We start from the raw sequence: 19,337 nt of genomic DNA on the forward strand, positions 1-19,337 counted from the left end.
TATTTGAATTGAATTATTTGCATTGACTGTATTTTAAAATATTTACATTTGTTAAACTGTCCATAAACTGAACAAATATGTATTTGAATAAAATATTTCTAACAGCAAAAACAAAAATAAACGAATTTTATTTAACATTAGAGACATCACTGTTTGCCCAATTATTTACCTTGTCAGACCCTACTTGACCTCTTGACCTCTTGTGTTCTTCCACACATATATTTTGTCATTCATTAGTTGAAAACATTTTTTTTTTCCACAGTGGGTAATAAAGACGAGAATATTTACAAGTGCTGTTGAAAATAATTAAATGAAAATGTTGAAGGTTTAGCTGCTATTACTGTGCTTAGTCATAAGAGTGAAAAAAAAAAAATTCCACTATTATGCTTTTCATCAACCGAACAACAAGCTATTAAATCACCTAAAATATTGTGCAATGTTTGTTCGAGAGTTTGATGGTCTGGAAATAGCCCAACGTGATTATTTAGCAATTTTATCTGCATCTAAAAGTTAAACTTCTTGGCCACAGCCCCCTCTGCACACAGGTGTGCCGGTTCGGCTCCATAAAGTACGCACGTGATAATAAATGGCCTGGTTCACTATTAACTATTATCCACTTGTGTGTCCTTCCTGACTGACCACATGTGGAGCTGGAGCTTGAGCTGGAGCTGAGCTGGAGCTGAGCGTTGGCCTTTGGGGCAGCCTGCGGCTGCTCCAGGGCCATGGGTTTTCAAAGCCCACATTGCCATCTGCTACATCAGTGTCCCTGTGCTCCTTCCTCAGGCTGCCGTGACTTCAGCTGGGACAAGGGAAGCTTGTGAGAATCCCACATCCAGGTGTTACCACAGCATCATGCATATGGATACTGAGATTGCTATAGATGTCTCATAACATAATGTGAAAAATGACACACAACTGATAAATACACTTTTAGATTAAAATAGTTGTGCAGGGAAGGACAAGTGAGTTTTGTGTTCCTATTACGGATGCATCTCATTTGAGACGCTTCTATGAAAGGCAGTATTGATCAATGACATCAGCTGATGTTTATTTAAAAACTGCTGGAGTGGCATCGCTTGGGCCAGCATTCCTGCCCACCTTAAAGCCGCTCAACCTAGCATGACTGGCTTCTAATGAGCGGTCCCTCCTCTCATCGCCCAATCTCAACTCCCTCCCTCCCACATTCATCAATTCTCATTAGCGAAAATCATCATGTGGAATACCAACTTTTGGCCAATATTCATCACTGTCACCCCTCATCCATAGCAGTGCAATGACGGAGGAGTGCCCGAGTAGCACTGACTTGGCTGTTTTATTCCCTAATCTCACCCTCTGAGCTTGCAGAGCAACTTTCTGCAGCGCTCATTCCCTGACAGCAATTACTTTATGCAAAAAGAGTGGATGAGTTCAGTGGATGGCCTGAGTGTGAATAAGCTTCTGCTGAACTCTGACTGCAGGGGTTCCAGGAGCAACAGCTTTATTTTCCTGGACTATACTTTTATTTTTATCCTAATTCTACCTGGCAATCCCTTAAGAAGAAAAAAACAGTGTTACATTTCAGGCGTCTTCAGTTTACAGCATTTTTAGACAAAGAAAGTTCTAGAAATCATTTCCCCCCGGGTCGTCACAGTCTAGAATTGTTGTCTATTGTGAATTATAAGGTGATGGAAAGTCTCAGCTCAACATTTGCAGAACAACAGCATGCTAAACACATTAAGCAACATTAAGTAACTTCCAGGATCCCAACAGATTTTGGGAAGTCCTGGAGAACACCAATTTATGATTTGTATGATGGCTAAAAGACTTCAAGTCATAATCTAACAGGTATGCAGTGATTGTTCTGGTCCATCACATAAAATCTTACAAAACGTCGTTTGTGGGTTTAGTGATAACATTTGAAAAAGTTCAAGCACTAGCAGTACAAATGCTTCTGTAATACTTGTAAAAGTAAACAGCTTGCTTGTTTCATCCCAAGGTGATGAAACAAACAAGCTGTTTCATCAGTACAGTTGATGTACAGTTTAGAAGCCCAGCTACGTCATGAACAGAGTGCTTTCACCAGCAATGTGTCCCCCTCCTGTAAAAATAGCTTCTGTGTCTCACTCTCATAAAGGCACCAGGATCAATCGGTTCATTCCCATTTTAGCATCTCTACCCCTTTGCCCATCTACGCCTGAGAATAGGACAGCTTGCAAAACCCACCCGCCATGTCAGCTAATCATAGTTCTATAGTCCTCCTTGCCCCATCGTTGGCCCACACCGACTGCTTGCCCAGCACAGCTAGAGATTCGTTCCAGAGGTCAGTGGGTTGGTCTGCTCGTCTCAGTCCAAGCCCCCCTCCTGCCAGTTTGGATCTGAGCGAGGCAGCTGAGAAAATCAGATCCCAGTGCCGCAACAGGGATGGAGACCTTCATACCAAGCTGCAAGATAACACTTACATCACTATAGTAACTCAGACCTTGTACTGATTATTTTTTTATGCTTTGAAATATGATATATGTCTCACAGTTATTTTCACTTAGTGGAGAAAGTCTGCTTTTAAATACTGCGAAGTAGGCTTGTAGCAATAACAAATTTTGCTGGATGATAAATTGTCCCAGTAGTCGTATTGTTATTTTTGAGACCATCTTCAAGTAATATATTGGAAAAAACAAAAATCTATGGATGAATGGCTTTATGGATGGATGGTTGGATATTCAGACTTTATTGGAAACATCGGAGGGCAGCCTGTGATGGTACGCTGGCCTAAGGCGATGTCTCTGTGGTTGAGACAGTGGTCACTTCCCTCAGGGCTTCCAGCGACAGCATAAATAAACAACATTCCTCCTCTAGGGCAGCATTTCAGGACACTTTCCCTGAATTTAAAATGTTAATAGAAAAGAGCTTTAAATTATGCCATAGTCTGAACCATAAAAGCACCAATGAGTGCCCTTTTAGTACACTCATTAGTGCGAAAGCAGTTGAAAATAGACCAATCGCAATTTTAGACTCGATAACGATGATCTGGGTAAGTTCACCAATGTCTCATCTTTGGACTTTGGGTAGAAACAAAACCACAAACAATGTTTTGCAAGCTGATAGTATAAAGATGAATTATGATGTGTCTTTTGGGATAACCTTTATTCTAAAACCACAGTTTGCTTCTGTATTTTGTACAATGTGTCTGCAGTTCATTCAGGCTGTGATACAGAAATACAAAACACAGCAAAGTTGCTCTGATTTATGTTTTTTGCTTGACATTAACAGTGTTGGATTTGGAAATGCTGGCATTCGAAATTCCACAATAAAGAAAGGATCCATGTTCATGACAAGGAAAAAGTAAAAAACATTCCAGGTAGAAGTGAAAATATTTTAAGCTTGCCCACTCCATGACAGAATGAGTGGATATAGACAATGGATGGATGAAGGGACGGATAGTTTGCATATGAATCTAAGTTGCAAGCTTGATGAAAAAAAAGAATTTTTTTTTTTTTTGTCAGTTTGGGAGTTTTTTTTTTTTTAAATAAAAACAAAGTGAAATAAAATGTTAGCTATTGTAACAAATAAAACATAAATCTGCTATTTGAAGATCTTTGATTCTTATTAAAACTGTATGAAAAATATATTACATGGCAATAAAATAACATGCTTGTTAACCATGACATATTATACAAATTTCACTCAGAAGCTGGATTGCAAAACTCCCTGTATGTTTACTATATCAATATTTTTGCATGTAATTACACAATAATGCTGTGCACTTTGGTGAGAGAAACACACCACAGCAGCAGAATAAATCAACGACAAACCTTACCTAGGTCCTTCATCTCCAGAAATAAAGAGGACCTGAACTTTTTTCTGGCCTTGATAGATGGATGGGGGAGTATCCCTGAGGGAGCGGTGATTAAACAGGAAGTATGGAGAGTCACTGAGCAGAAGACCAGGAGCTGGCTGACCCCTGTTTCTCAGCTGCTGACTGATCTGCTGCTACAGAGACCTGAGGAGAGGAGGGAAGGAATGAAAGGAAGCCATAGATTATCAATAAAGTCAATATGGCATTGGGTTACATGTGCCCTCTGACCGAAGCAGTGTTACTCACTCTAATATTCTTATTGTGATATTGACATACATAAATTTATGAGAATTACCAGAAAGTTATACATTATATAGTGATGTGAGTTGGTGGTAATTTTTTATTATGTGCACTTTATGTTAAATTTCTCTCACTGCAAACACTTCATAAATTCAGCAACCAACATATCAAACATATGTGTCATTTACTTCTCACATTAGTATGCAAATTATTTTAAGTATCTTTCATGCAGTTTATTAGAGCATTACCTCTTTATTCCTAATTTAAATTCCAGTCAGCAACAATGAGAACCCTGTTTCAACATATACCATATCATACACACTAAAGCCTCTGAGCTGAAATCTGCCCCAGACCTGCTGCTTTAATTCTGCTCCGGCATTCAGTGTTTAATTTTTAGCCCCGGCTGCCCACTGGGATTTTAACCCTTTCTGCTGTCTCATTTTAATCGGATGCTTTTTTGTTAAATGTTTAACTTAAATTGGGAGCCTCATAAATATTCCAAATCACTCGTCGTGTGTTTGATGAGGAAATGAGCTTTGTACCCGTCGCGATTCCCCAGGCGAGCGGGGAAGGACGGGGGGGAAGGGTTGAAAAAAAATAATAATAAAAGAAGCTACGACTTAACTCTTGGAACTAGTTCTGTACGGCGCTCTGACAGCTTACATTAATTGTTTTAACAATGTGAGGGCCGCCTTTGTGTCGAGATAATGATGATATCTCTTTTCAGTGGCGCTACATGCGACTGAGGTAATCAGAAAGGTCTCTGCTGTCATCAATGCCTTAAAGCACCTTTCATGGCCTGAAGGGACAACAGCTTGAGCTGCATACGAATCTCACCGCTCCATAATAGACCTGCACTATACCATGATGATCCCAGGTCATGATGTAATTCAGTCTGATATCTATTGAAGTGAATGAGATGGGGCTATATTTTGATCATTTCTCAGGAGTCACTTTAACAGTTCTGTGTTTGTGTATATACATCGTGAAGGCCTCAGCAAAGGTCGAGTAGCTCTGATTTTTAAGGCAGTCAGACATCTCCAGCCTGTTTCAGAGTCTCTTTTCCTGACTGTCTTTCCTTCCCGTGGCTCGGTGGTCATTAATCTTCCACACAGGTGCTGAGGACTCCTGACCCTCTGCTCCACTTCCTCCATTAGCAGCATGACAGCTCCACGGCGAGGTTCATATACCCGACTGTATTTCCATCCCTTTTCTCCCGCACTACTTAAACTGATTTGGGAACTTAAAACCCTTTCCTCCTCTAAAGTCCAGAAATACTTGCTTCAGTCTGGCTTCTTCAGCTACAGTGCCTTGCAAAAACATTCCTACAAACGTTTTACATATTGTCGCGTCACAACCACGAACTGCACTGTATTTTTATGGAATGTTAAGTTATCGACTAACACAATGAAGTTTCAAACAGAGGACGCATATTTTCTACAGTTTAAAATCTGAGGAGCATAACAGGCATTTGTATTCAGATCTCTGCTCACGTCTGCTTCAACTTTCTGGGCACCTACAGTATATCATTAAGTCTTTTTGGGTCTGTCTCTAACAGCTTTGCACACCAGGACATTGATTTTTTGCACATTTATTTACAAAACATCTCTAGCCAATAAAATGCAATGTAAACCTATGTTTACATTTCAAGTTGAGCATGATGTCTGGTGAGGCATAAGAATTGTCAATAAAGTGGCCTTTCTGTGTGAGGAAGCTAAAACAAAAACACGTTGCTTTTGTCCTCATGTTTTATAGTTACTTATCTAAATATATAATAGGTTTTGGTGGAAGAAGCAAGAGAAATGTGAGATGAATTTTCATTACTACACAAAGTTTCCTGAGGAAAAATTAAGGATCAACTACAATAAAACAGAATAAACTCTTTCTTCTTTTCTTTCTTTTCCCCCAGAGTTGCAAATCTGAGCCTTCCTTATTTCAACTTTTGCAGCTTGAGTTTCAGAGCAGATGAAATAGTGGGACTGAATCTCAACCATCAATTTAACTATGAAAATTTACACATTTTCCTATTATACACAGAAGCAACACAGCATCTCTGTACATTTTTCTCACAGGCCTGCCATACGCACGGGCCCAAGGCAAAAGAGAAGAGAAATGTCAGTCAGGAGGATGGCGAAAGGTTACAGGGAAGCCAAGAGCTCAGTGCTGTTAATTTGATCCCTGGGGTTCAAGGAGAGGGTCAGTAAACGGTGGAGATATTTCCAAAATACCAAATCCTGGAGCTGCATGTCGTCACCTATAAAGGAAAAACTGAACAGCAGTCATTGGGAAATTTTTTCTTTAATAATTTTGAACAAGTATTTATTGAGTATGAACATCCTATCTCTGTCTTTTTACTTACTTTAATAATTTTTTTCACATAATTAATTTTTTCACACAATCACAACTTTAAATAATGATTAATGTGTTAAACTTGACAAATGTAAAATAGCTTCAGCCTGGACATAGCTTTACCGAAAAGGATAGTTTCTTTACATCCTCAGCTTCTTGCGAATCTACAAAATCTTAGAAAAATAATCAATTTTTTATCTGCCAAAAACTGTTGCCTGCATTTTTTCATAATTGTTCATTTTTTCATAATAGTTTTTGTGATAACTATTTAGTTTGCCTCATATGCATTGCCATATTTGACTAATTTCTGTGTGACTTTCCTAAAAAGTTTTTTTTTCAATCTTTCTTATTGTCCATAAAAAATAATATCTCTCATATTTATTTTTATTTGTCACACCTAGTTTCAAATCCAAAGTGAGGAATCACTGAGGACATCTGACAAACTGAACCAGAATCTTGTCTGCAGTCTGACATAACAGCTGTGGTCTGATGGACTCAGATTGCTTTGCTACTTTAAGATTTGGACAACTTACAGTGACTGATTGAGCCATGAACTCTGCTCTTTCAAAAAAAAAAAAAAAGGAGAATATCCAGCCAGTGACAGCTCGGTGCAGTTTGCATCAGTTTGTGCTGCAGGACACTGATCGAAAGCTCACCAGCAAATCCACTACAAAGTGGCCTAGTCAAAACAAGACTTCAGACAAGTCCTAACAAGTCCTGTGACCTGATTTTAAACAAGTCATTCATGACTTGACATTGCCAAAAGGATGAAAAAGACTGCAAGTTAACATACACACATAATAGTTGTGAGCAGCATGCATGACACAACCAGTCTTTCAGTTAAGAAGACAATTAATTGGCCTGGACATCTTACTTTACTTGATAAATAATCTCTGCATTTTCTCATTATTAATTACTGATGTTAATTTTTAATGTTGAGCTTCTACATGTGAAGATATTAATAAAAACCCTGCTTTGTTTTAAGAAAAGGATATTACCAGGCAGTAGAAACGTATTAAAGGAGTAAAATGTATTGAACATTAGAAAAGTTCAGGTCCTCTTTAGAGACGCTTCTCCTTGAATGTTAAAGCAAAACTGAGGGACTCAACACTGATTTGATTAAAAAAAAAAAAAAAAGTCAGAAGTTGTAATTTTTCTCACCATCAGAAAAGTGGGCCAGTTTTTACTTTACTCTTGTTTTAAATTTCCATACTCATTGTTATCATAAAAGACAGCACTGGATTTATTTAAAAAAATGAAGGGAAATAATCAGTCACTTTTACTTTGCAGGGTTATAAATACTTCGTTGCGTCCTTTTGAGTGTGTATGTGGGGTGAACCTGCCCAGACGGCGTGTCTGACTTTCAACATGTCTCTCCTCCTCATCTCGCTGAGGTCACCTCGTTGGTATCGCAAGCACAGCAGTCACATTGTGCTTCAATGCAGACAGATTGCTTATAATAACCGTTGGAGACCTTTCATTTTTCCCTGTCAGCGTTTCGCAGGATAATTTTGGCACCCTTTTAAGGATTCTGCTCCCATCCTAATAAGAGGATAAAAATAAACAAGCCATAGTTGTTGGGAGTGCTATATTGGGATAGCATAATCCTATTTAACAAGTCGGCGTAAACCGGACCCCCTGCCACTGATGTTAGATGTGGCCATTTTCACCATTTCTAAAACAAGGAATGACTCAGAGCCAGGCTTTTAGAGCTCCAAGGCTGGCTAAAGGGATGAAACGTCACTTCTGAAATTTCATTACCAAAGACCTGCTCAAAAAAATGCCAAGTCAATTCATGCTCCATACATTTATTTTTAGTTTTCTATTGACCGTTAAAGCAACAGATTGCATTATTGGTGTGTTTTAATTTACTTTATAGCTATCTAAAAATATGTTTCAAGATCTGCAGAAGGAAAGTGTATTGATTCCTGCAGTGAGCTGGAGATGTCCTGGAATTTTACGGTCAGTCGAGTCAATACCTTCTTTCATAGTATTTGGGCTCTCAAAGGTTTCTTTTGTTTTTGCCTTTTGTCAAACCTAAATGAATTTGTCTGTTTTCATCACGAATTCAAACAACAAACAAGGACAACGTGATATGTACACTTTTTAAATGATGAATCCAGTGAGATTTGAGGCATCTCACTGCCTGAACATGTGTACCATTTAGGAATTTGGTTAATGGAACCTAATACTTTTTAACCTGTCACGGACTGACATTCCTCCACATTGATCCAAGAGAGTTAAAGCCAGTATCACAAAAGCTTGCAGTTTGTATGTTAGATACAGGGTTAATTTATTGTCCAAGTAAGACCAGATTAATTAAGACAACTTGTTTTCCTCAAAATAAAATCTTTTAAAAGTTATTTTTTCATTTACTCGGGACATCTTTGTCTGGCACTAAAATCAGTCTGACAATTTGAAATATCTAAGTGTGACAACAAAGCGTCAGAAGAAATCTGAAAGACAAGCACTGTAGTCGATGTCTTGCATCTTGACGACCAACCTTGCATACCTGCTCTGCCTGCTCCCTGAACCTCTCGTTCGTTCTGTTCTCTTTGATTTTTCATTAAAAGGAGAATGAAAATGTCTGTTTTTTTTCTGTATGAAAACCAGATACTCTGAAACATTAAGCAGAGTCAAGAGATTAGGTAAATTAATCAAGTGATGAAAGTTTGAGAAGAGAGTGGTACAAAAAGGTGATGTATGGAAACAGAATACAAAGCATTGTGGGGCGAGATAGAGAGGAACGGGGTGAATTAATCACCAGAGACTGAAGGACAGAGGTTGAAGGAGTAAACTAATGTGGGCTCTGCCATGAGTAAGATGGACATTTAAAAAACATTGGCATAGATCAATACACACAAGGCTATCACTGTGGATAAGATCTATCCATTACTGTCTTCAGAGTGGAAAGCATTTCATTCTGCTTTCCGATTAAAACAACTCGCTGCTCAATCAAATATATCTGTACCCTTTTAAAAAATGTTTTATGAAAACATCCAATAAAGCCTTCTTTATGGAGAGGAATTTTAAGTTTTAGCCTCACAATATTATGGTCTGCAAAAATAAAGTTCACTTAAGGTCATGGAGGAAGGAAAAAGCAAAAATATATGGCAACATTTGTTGAGCCCCTTTATTTATCCATTTTTCTTATACTCCCTTTATGTATCTACTATTTCTAATTTACCACCGTCCAGGAAAAGTGACACAAGAAGCCATAAATTCTCTTCTAATTCCAAATAATTCCGATTACATGGACGAGTAGTTTTCAATCAGAAAGATAATCTGGATGATAGATGGTGGGATAATTGGCTGTCTCTGCCACGTAAATATTGTGTCGTTCTATTAATCTTACCGAATGAAGTGTCAAGCTGTCACTCATTCGTCAAACTGAATTAGGAAATATAACTAATAAATAAATGCATGCGGGTGGCAGAGGAAACCTGTGTTTGTGTATGCGTGTGTTTTTTCTTCCCAGCCAGAGAGAAAGGCGGTTGAGAAGAGACGGAAACCAGCAGCCGCACTGGTCCAGAGTAGAAGGGAGAGATGCGGATGAACCTGGGAGAGAGAGGAGTTGGCGGCCATTGTGATTTACTCCAAGGGTCTGAACGGCAAAGATCTTGGAAGTAAGAAACTTTTTCCGCATCATCATCAGTAACTTTAAAGCCAATGATAGAATAATGGATTTTAAAAACATATAGTGCTCTGAAAAAGTATTTGACCCTTTTTATGTCAGACTTAATTGTCACACGTTATCAACCATATTTCAGTTTTGGATAAAGTTAACCTGAATACAAAACCTGAGAAGGTTTATCATAGCCTTATGTTTTATTACTGACTCTCACTTTGGTTTGTTGGCATCCTAAACAGCTTGGTAACCCTTTCCAGACCGAGAGATGTCAATGTTTTAATGTTTTTGAAATATTATTTTTTCAATCTTTTATCCATGAAAGAGGTTCTGTTTGAATTATTACACTGACATGTAATAATCAGGTCCACAGCTTTTTTAAAACAGTTTTGTTTAATCACAGTTAATTCATGATTTAACAAGGGCGCCAATTAGTTTTTCCCAGCGGTCCAGGTTCATTCGTTATTTTTCCTTTAATGACTGAAATCATCTTTTGAAAACAGCATTTATCCAAGTTGTCCTTATCCTTTATTAAAATGTATTTGATGATCTGAAACATTTCAGTGTGACAAAATAACACAGAAACAGAACCAACCTGTAAGGGGGCAAACACTTATTCAACAACAAAAGTTTCCATAGCCATTTGACTGAATAGTTTTCTTGCATGAATGAACTCTATTTGTCATATTTTGGCTCTGTATTCCAAGTGTCTGCTGTGTCCATAGACATTCAATTAACAAACATAATTGTTAATCCTGTTGATAGAATTGCATAATTGCCTCTGTGTTTTGAAACCATAACACTTTTGAATCTTGGTAAAAATTTGATACCAGTCTATATTTAATGCCAACAACATTAGGAAACAAATGTTTGTCTTTTTTCAATCTTAAAATGCTTTTATAATAGCACTCGCCTCACACAAAACTTTTTTAAGCCCTTGTTTATCACATTTGGACCTTTGCACCAGAGGTAGAATGGAGTTTAGGAATTTGCCCAAGGACAAGTCAAACAGGAAGCAGGAGACTGAATCCCTGACCTTCTGATTGCCAGATGAATGCTCTTCTTCCTGAAGTACTTAATTTTTTAATAAAGAAATGTATTAAAAAAAAGTGAAACCAAATGGGACTTTAATCAATGTAATTAATGTGAAGAGGCATCATTTTAAGAGGTGATAAATATCTTATCTACTCTTAAACCTTTGGGACAGAGGGATAAAAAAATCTAGCAATGACATCCTTTTAATTTAATTTGTGAAGATCATAATTAACGACCTGCAGGCTTCAGAAGACCCCATTTCAGACTGTGGACAGAAAGGACCTCAGCTGTAAGAATAAATAAAGAAACTTTTCATTAAATTCCATGTTAAATCTGAAATATCAGTAATTTCACAGAAAAGGTCAACTCTAATAGAGTTCCTCTGTGATTTTTAATATGGCCGCTGAAAGAGTATACCTGGCATGACGCGGGCCACTAATTGTGGCTGGTTAATTAATGAAACCATCAGGTGTTTGCAAAAGCAAACAAAGAGCCAAGCTCTCCTAAATCATCAGTGCCCTTCGACGTGGTTATTACCAGGCGGCAGGTGAACCCCGGCCTTGACGCATGACAGATTAGATCTTCCCACAGGATGGGCCGTCCATTTATCTGCCTGATAAACTCAGAGCCTCTCTCTATTTTCAATCATCAGAGAGGAAATGAGATCAACAATCTAATGACGCCAACAACCCTCACACACACGACTGCATTAAACAACGCTCCTGATCTAGGGTAGCTCTGGTTATGAGCAGAGAAAAAAGCTCCTTTTGTGATCTGTGAGGAAGCGATTATTTACAATACATCAGATAACAGGGAGCATTTTTTTTATTTGAAGTAGGAAACTCATTCTGTCTGTCTCCATTCTGTGGACTCCAGTGAGTCGCTGTTAAATCACATCACAGGTTTCAAGCTCTTCTGCAGCGGTACGGGCCCGTTATTCCACCAGCCTCCTGTTATTCTGTCAAAAATTTACAGGTGCAGGGCTTGTGTGATCCCCCTGTGGGTCACCCCCTCCCTTGCTGTCCCTGACACGCATAGCAAGCAACCTGGCCCTCGTAAAACTGACATCTTCACTAAACTATGCTAACAAGGCCGCAGTGATTTGTATATGCACCGCCTGCTGGTATGTGGAATGGTGGTCTGGCTGGTGGGGATCACTGGTGGGATCTAAGGATGGGATCTAAGGACGGCGAATTTAAAGCACCGGTACTCCAAATGTTCACACATGCATAAACAAACCATATATGCATCAGCAAAAGCCCATAGATGAGAGTTTGTGGAGTGTAATGTGTTAGAAAGGCAACTTGAGGTCCAGTGAGCTGCTCCCTGATTTCTGCCAGTGCTGGGATTTATTGACTTCAGCCTGAATGGTTGGTGCAGGTGCAGAGCAGAGACAACTACTCTGCTCTGCTGATGCAATATATTACTGAGCAACAAACATCAGCCAGGGTGTCAACAAAAACAGTCGCCATTATTTAAGGGTGTTATTTTAAAGGTGGGAGCTTGAACGGCCGAATGGTTAAAGAAGGCTGTGGGCGAATGGGAATTCCGGATTATTTATGAAAACTCTTGTGTGAAGATGAAGCAGGTACTAAATTATTTATTCAGTATATAGATGTTTAATAACTTTAGATTTTTCTGTGGAAATTTAAATTAAAAAAAAGAAGCTTTGACTTGTTTTGAGTGACATCGCTTACATCCTTTCCTGCAAGGAAAGGATTATTAATCAAAGGAAAAGTCCCATTGTGACCATTGATAAGCAGACCAACTCCTCGGTTCTTCACTGAAACACGTCTTTTTTGCACTGTGGTGGATATTTAGTAGGAACTCACCTAATACAGTCAATCTGATTTTTAGGGACTGCAGGGAGAGTTAGCTTAGGACTTTTGAGTAAAAGATGCAACAAGAAATTGTCAAATGTTCAGTGTGATCCACCTTAAATCTGCAGTGTGTAACATAATGAAAGTATATATTTTTAGATATTTATTGAAACTGACACTGTGTTGTGACAAAATGATATGAGACAGATAATCTGTGAAAAAAAAATAGCTCCTCTGCCTTCTCCCAGTGCTGCCAGTACTATCCATAAACAACAATTCATAGTCAGGAGGTGGGTCTTACTGCTGTCAATCACAATCTCTGTGGCACTTCTCATTCCCCTCATTCTCCCTGTGGTGAATGCTAAGGCTAGTTAACATAGCCACCAATGACGGTTGTAATAGTGAATTGTTTCTCTGTCAATAGGCACATTTAGCAGTGAGTACATGAGTTTGATTGACAGCACTAAGACCCTCCTGTTGGCTATGACTGGTTCTTCAGGCTGCAATAGCAGATCAGGAAGGACGTAGAAGAGATCAATATTTTCACAGAGTAACTGTCTTGTGTTTTAACAAATATGTAAAAAACATATTCTTTATAAAAGTTTCGTCCTGCAGCTTTAAATAGTGACTGGTTAATTATTCCAGCAACATGCTGTTCTTATTATGCATCCACTCCTCTGCATATCCACGCTCCTCACGGCTCCCCCTCTTTGCTCCGGGTCAGCTGGCAGCGAGTCAGTAGAAGTGCACACTAGAGCGCCTGATCTCCTTACGAGTGGGGCTGTCAGCAGCACCCAGAGTGGGCTGTGTGGAACTCCTGTCGGATAGTGTCAAATTTCCACTGTCCAAACTGGGACCCTCTTGTCCTGCTCATAGCTGCAACTCAATGGGGCCTTTGATAGGCCACCAGGGGCCTTTCATCACGCACCTTGGCACAGAGCACGTGGAGACCAGGGGGGTGAGTGCCACGCAACACCTGGCAGGTATGCAAACCCACATGCCTGAGACAAAACAAAAGCTACTCTGTGGGGCATTTATTGGAAATTAATTTCCTCTCCCTCATCTTTTCACACTCGTAACAGCCCAAACAGGAAGCAACAGGATTAGCAGGGGCAGCGCGCGGTCATTACAAATCACGAAACGCAGGATAGCATGCTTACTTATTGAAAACACAGGGCCTTCTTAATAAATTGGGGTATTATTGAAAATGCAATTCATATCAGTAATTCAATTTCAGGTGTTTAGATATTGTCACCTTTCTAAAACAATGAAAGGTGTTTTAGAAAGGTGACAATATCTAAACACCTGAAATTGAATTACTGATATGAATGCTAATGCTGATGATTACAGTTTACAGCTCATGAAATCTCAAGCTGTCAGGATTCTGTGCCTCACTGCTCTCTGACTTTGATTTTTCAAATTAAATGCTAAATTTATTCTAATCTAAAAAAACAAAGGATCTGAAACCACTGAAAAACAGCAGTTATTTTTCTCTTTTGGTCAGTTGAGAAGATTTTGATGTTCTCTTAGGTTCTCTATAACCACACAGAATAGTCCATATCTCTGGGGTGTTTCTACTTCTCCCTCCAATAATTTCTTCTAACAGCTCAACCCTCTGAAGGCTGATGATAACTAGTTGTTTGTGTACTTTTTTTAAACAATTTTTCTTTTCACTAAGTTTTCCATTTGGATACAGCACTCTGTGGACATCTATCATCTTCAATAATGATTTGTTTTATTGCCCTCCTTTTGTTAAATTAGCAATCCTTCTCATGATGGTGCAGGCCATGACAAACAAAATGAGCATTAAAAATCTTTGTTTATTGGTTTTATGTAATATTTTAGCAATCATCAAAATTAACAACTTAGTTCTAGAAATGCATCACTCATTCTGTAATGAATCTATAATATACTTACACTTTTTAATTGAATGACTGACATAAATTTACTTTACAGTCTGAAAAAATTAAAGTTTAAATCAATTTCTGAAATAACAATTTTTGATTTTGACTGCAAGACTAGGTGCAAATGAGATGATTGCATCCGTCTCAGTCGATATCTTACTCGGCCCTCTTCAGTTCCTATACACCTGCTCTGGGTACCCTACCTCACCTGTTCCCTTCCACTTCTTCTCCTCTGCCCTGTCCCTTGGATCATCCTCTTCCTCCCTTATCTGTAGTTCAAAGTGTGTTGACTGAATTATCTCTGGCCGGTCAGAGAGAAAGGAAACAACTGTCGACGTCTCTCAGTGAGGCGTGGAGAAACTCGTCCCTGACAGCTGGTTGGTTAACTGCTCTGTACCATCTGATCCTGAGGCGAAGGGATGAGAGCACTGACATCTCTACATGAACAAATGGCTCAGTGTTTCCTCTGCGACAGACCGGTGTCATGAGATAGTGGATGCTCATAGCCAGAGCGGAAGTCGAGGTTTCAGGTTTGAGTGGCCACAGAGAGCGGTTGAGCGAGGTGTTGAGAGGAGATGCATGTTGGCCAGGTACACAGGAGGACAGAGGGAGGATTTAACTCCTGCACAGCAGCACAACAAGATGAATTTGAAGCACCTGCGTTGACCGAGCAAAGGAATCCCCAGCCATATTGTTCCCATAATCACATCTACTCGAGAGACTTTAAATTCAAACATCAGCATAAACGTTTTACCACCAAATGACCCGGCCCTTAACTGCAGCATGGCCTGCTGGATTCAGTTGATTTAAAGAAGCCCAAGTCGGCCACTTCCACTCAGATGTCCCCCCTGGCCCCCTCGTCTGTCTTGGCGCTCTGGCACACAAGGTCATCCCTTAGCCAGTCATGACACTCCAATTAAGGCGACTGATAGACACAGCTAATTGGCTGGATTTATAACCTTCTTTTATTATGCTTTATGAGGAAGGCAAGTGGAGGGCATTACCATTTATAGGCCCCGAGCTCAATGCTGGATCACTGTCATCTGCAACTGTCCGGCCCTGAATACTGCAGCAGAGGAGCTCTGCCTGGGACTGTTCAGTGTCCCTTTACCCTTTCCAGGTTTTACTTAAATTTACAAAATAAAAATCACCCATATATACAAAACTGTAGAGAAAACTTTAGGATTAGCTTACCGGTATGTGGAATAATAAAGAAAAATCAGGGTACAATAACGGGAGACTCCTCAGGGCAGCTCAACAGGGAAAAGGCAGGCATGGCTCCTGTAATGAGTGTGTGGTTATTGATTGTATTGTCAGGGCAGCTGACCAGGGTCCTGTGTGCTATGGGCCCAAGTCCATCTGTGGACAATGCAGTCAGTTACACCTCACTGCTCCGTCTAATAAAGAACAGGCAGATTGATGTCACCAGTATGGTTGAACTCTACCTAACACTCATCTGCACCACACACACACACGCAGGCAAGCACACACATGAAGACACGTGTGTGCAGCAGGACAGCTATGAAGCGTGGACATCAATTTTATCTCCTCACCTAGAAAAGAAATGAAAGAACTATGATTTGAGTTGATCAAATATAATATATTATACAGAGTGTTAAATTACCATGGGCAGTATCATATAATGCCTCAAGATTCTAACAATTTGTATATATAGTTTCAGTTTGGAAAATACAATAAAATGGCAAATCTAAAAAAAATTTTATGAAAATATCATGAGCTAAATGCCCTACATATTTTCAATAGATTTACAGAGAAATCTGCTGATAACCAGAGCCGACCAACTTTAGTGCTGATCGGCCTTGTCTGGTGACCGGCCAGCTGGAAACTCATAAAGCTCAAATTCTTACAGTAGAAAAATATCTACAGGGTAGTAAAACGGGGGCAACAATTTTGCTTTTGTTTTTCCTTGATAAAAGACAAAGTTAACAGAAAACATATATGTGTATTAAAACTGAAATGATGGAGTTAAAATAGTAAAAAAATAAACTAGTTGAAAATGTTTAGAACTGTTCTAAACTACACACTAACTGAAAAAATAATGCTTCAATACAGATTTTTGGGGCTAATTTCTACCCTCATAATTTGTTTTAATGAGAGGGATGTAAATAATGGTTCCAGAAAGATACCCTAGTCACTGGAAAGGGTTCCCATATTCAAGACACGAGTAAAGTTAGCCAATTTTAATATAAATAAGAGATTGAATAAAGATTGAAAAGGATACATAGATCTCTATGTATCACATGCATATTGCATGTGAAATATTTAGGTTTTGGAGTGGCCTAAAAAAGTGTCTAAATGCAGTTTATTTTTTATGTGCTGAATTTTTGTGTTTATTCAAGTGAATATTGCAACTTATATTGCTTGAACTATAAAAGATACATGCATTTGCACATACAAAACCCACAAACAGAAAGGAGAACAATAAAATCTGCAGTGTTTCTATTTGCGAGTGAAGAGCTCTGGGAATAGACTGGCTTTTTGAGCCTGCCAGCTCTTCAGAAACATTCCACCAAAAGCACTTGGCATTCCTAGCTGTGCATTGAGTCAGAATCTCTATATAAATTATGGAAAATAATAATATAAAGTCAGTGTTCTGCTGGTTAAACTCATCTCTTTTAGGAGGAAGTGAGCACCTCCACCTGTGTGTTCAGTCGTGCTCGCGCCTCCACCATCTCCACTACACGGCAGCAGCAGAACAAGCGATTACTCCTGCGCAGCCAGCCAAAACACAAAAATCAATAAACAATCTCAATGTTTCTGAGGGCTTTTCGTCTGACTTAATAAATGTCTCAATCCACTTTTATGACTTCATTTTGCTTTAACGTCTTCTTCATGTGCATCTTTTGCCGATCAATTAGAGGATGGAGTGCCCCCTCTGTCGTGACATCTGGCCTCCATCCACAAGCACACAGACACACACTGACACACACACACCTAAAGTACCTGCAGAAGATCAGGAGTGCATCTGAGCCATATCAATATATATTTAGATAATGTGTTAAACCACTATTTTAAATGTGTTCTTTAATAGCCACTTACTACAGTTTGAGATAACAAGTTACTCAATATAACAATTCTAACCAGAGCAAAGATTACTTTTCAATTATAAATGTGCACCTCGGGCAACTTTGTGGAAAAAAATAGTAAAAATCTGTTTTCAAAAGTTTTATACAAGAACATAATTTTATCTTATCTGATCTGATATAATTTGTGTTCTTTCAGGAAATCAATCTTCTCTTTGAGTTGATTGCTGAGATGGTTCACAACTCCATGTTTCCTCCTTTTGTGGACAACAGATCCCACAGTGCCTCAAAGAAGTCTCTTTAAAATTTCTTAACAACCTTCCAAGACTCATGTGTTCTTGAATTTCTTCTGATTAGGGCATAATGTTTAGGGTTTTTACATCTTTACCCTACTTTGTTTTGTTCTCTTTTAAGCAATTTCTTGATCCTGCAGACCATGTTTTGAGGGCTAGGTGTGGCTGAACTCAGCTTTCAAAAATAGGGTTTATTGCATTTACTTTATTTTTTATATTGGTTTAGTTAGCATTGTTCAATTAACATATTAAACCATCAATTAAAAACAGTGGTATTTAAGATTTATTTCTGTAAGGTGGAAAAATCTATAATAGGGTTTATAGTTTTAAGCAGGTCTGTGTAGTAGGGATGTGAACATATTTGTGTTTAACTGTAACTAAAATGTTCAGAGGAAGCACCATTACTGGGCTGTCAGCAGAGAGATGATGAAAACAGTGTCTTTCTCTCCATCAGCTCCTGCTGTCACAACCTCTAATGCTGGTGCTGCAGGGATGACAGGTGAGTGTTGCCAGATCCCCTGGTCTGTGACTAGAAGCTCCTGGAGAATTTCACGCACACCCCTTTCTTGTCTTCCATTGATTCTGCCACTTCCCATTATTGTCAATCAGAGCGCCATCGTCTCCACGGGGGGTAGCTGTACGGCAGACGACTGTCAGGGCAGCGGGGTGCGGAGAGAAGTGTGCAGCATCCCTGCCAGCCAGCCAATACAGCAGCACGGGGGCCATTGGGGGCCCTTCTCCCGAGTCTGCCTGGGCAAGATGCCCCAAGTGCAAGTGAGACCTTCTTGCTTTGCAACACAGAGTGCACATGGCTGTGAAGCAAAGAGATAGATGAAATCTCTCGACAACAGGAGCAGCTAAGGCTGAAAACATAGTTTCCCAAGGCTGTCAGCAGGAAAGCAATGCTGCTCCCTCAGATATGACAGCCTTGTTAGAAAAACGACATAATAACAATGACAGGACTAATGGAACAGAAGTGAAGCATTGTTCTGAGGGTTAAGGAGGGTCTAGGAGCTCACCGTGTTGTCTTACTGACCCTTTTCAGGCCAGTGTTGTGTTGCTTTGCAGGCATTTTGGTGAGGCGAGGCAACCACGCAGCAGCTATAAGCCCCGGAGATTGATGGGAGCGCTGCCCTCCCTCCCCGCACTGTAAAAGATTATCCGCTCACCCGCTGGAAACAAAGCTGTGATG

This window comes from Poeciliopsis prolifica, unplaced genomic scaffold (genome assembly GCF_027474105.1).
Source record: "Poeciliopsis prolifica strain line A6 unplaced genomic scaffold, Auburn_PproV2 SCAFFOLD013, whole genome shotgun sequence".
Taxonomy (NCBI): Eukaryota; Metazoa; Chordata; class Actinopteri; order Cyprinodontiformes; family Poeciliidae; genus Poeciliopsis; species Poeciliopsis prolifica.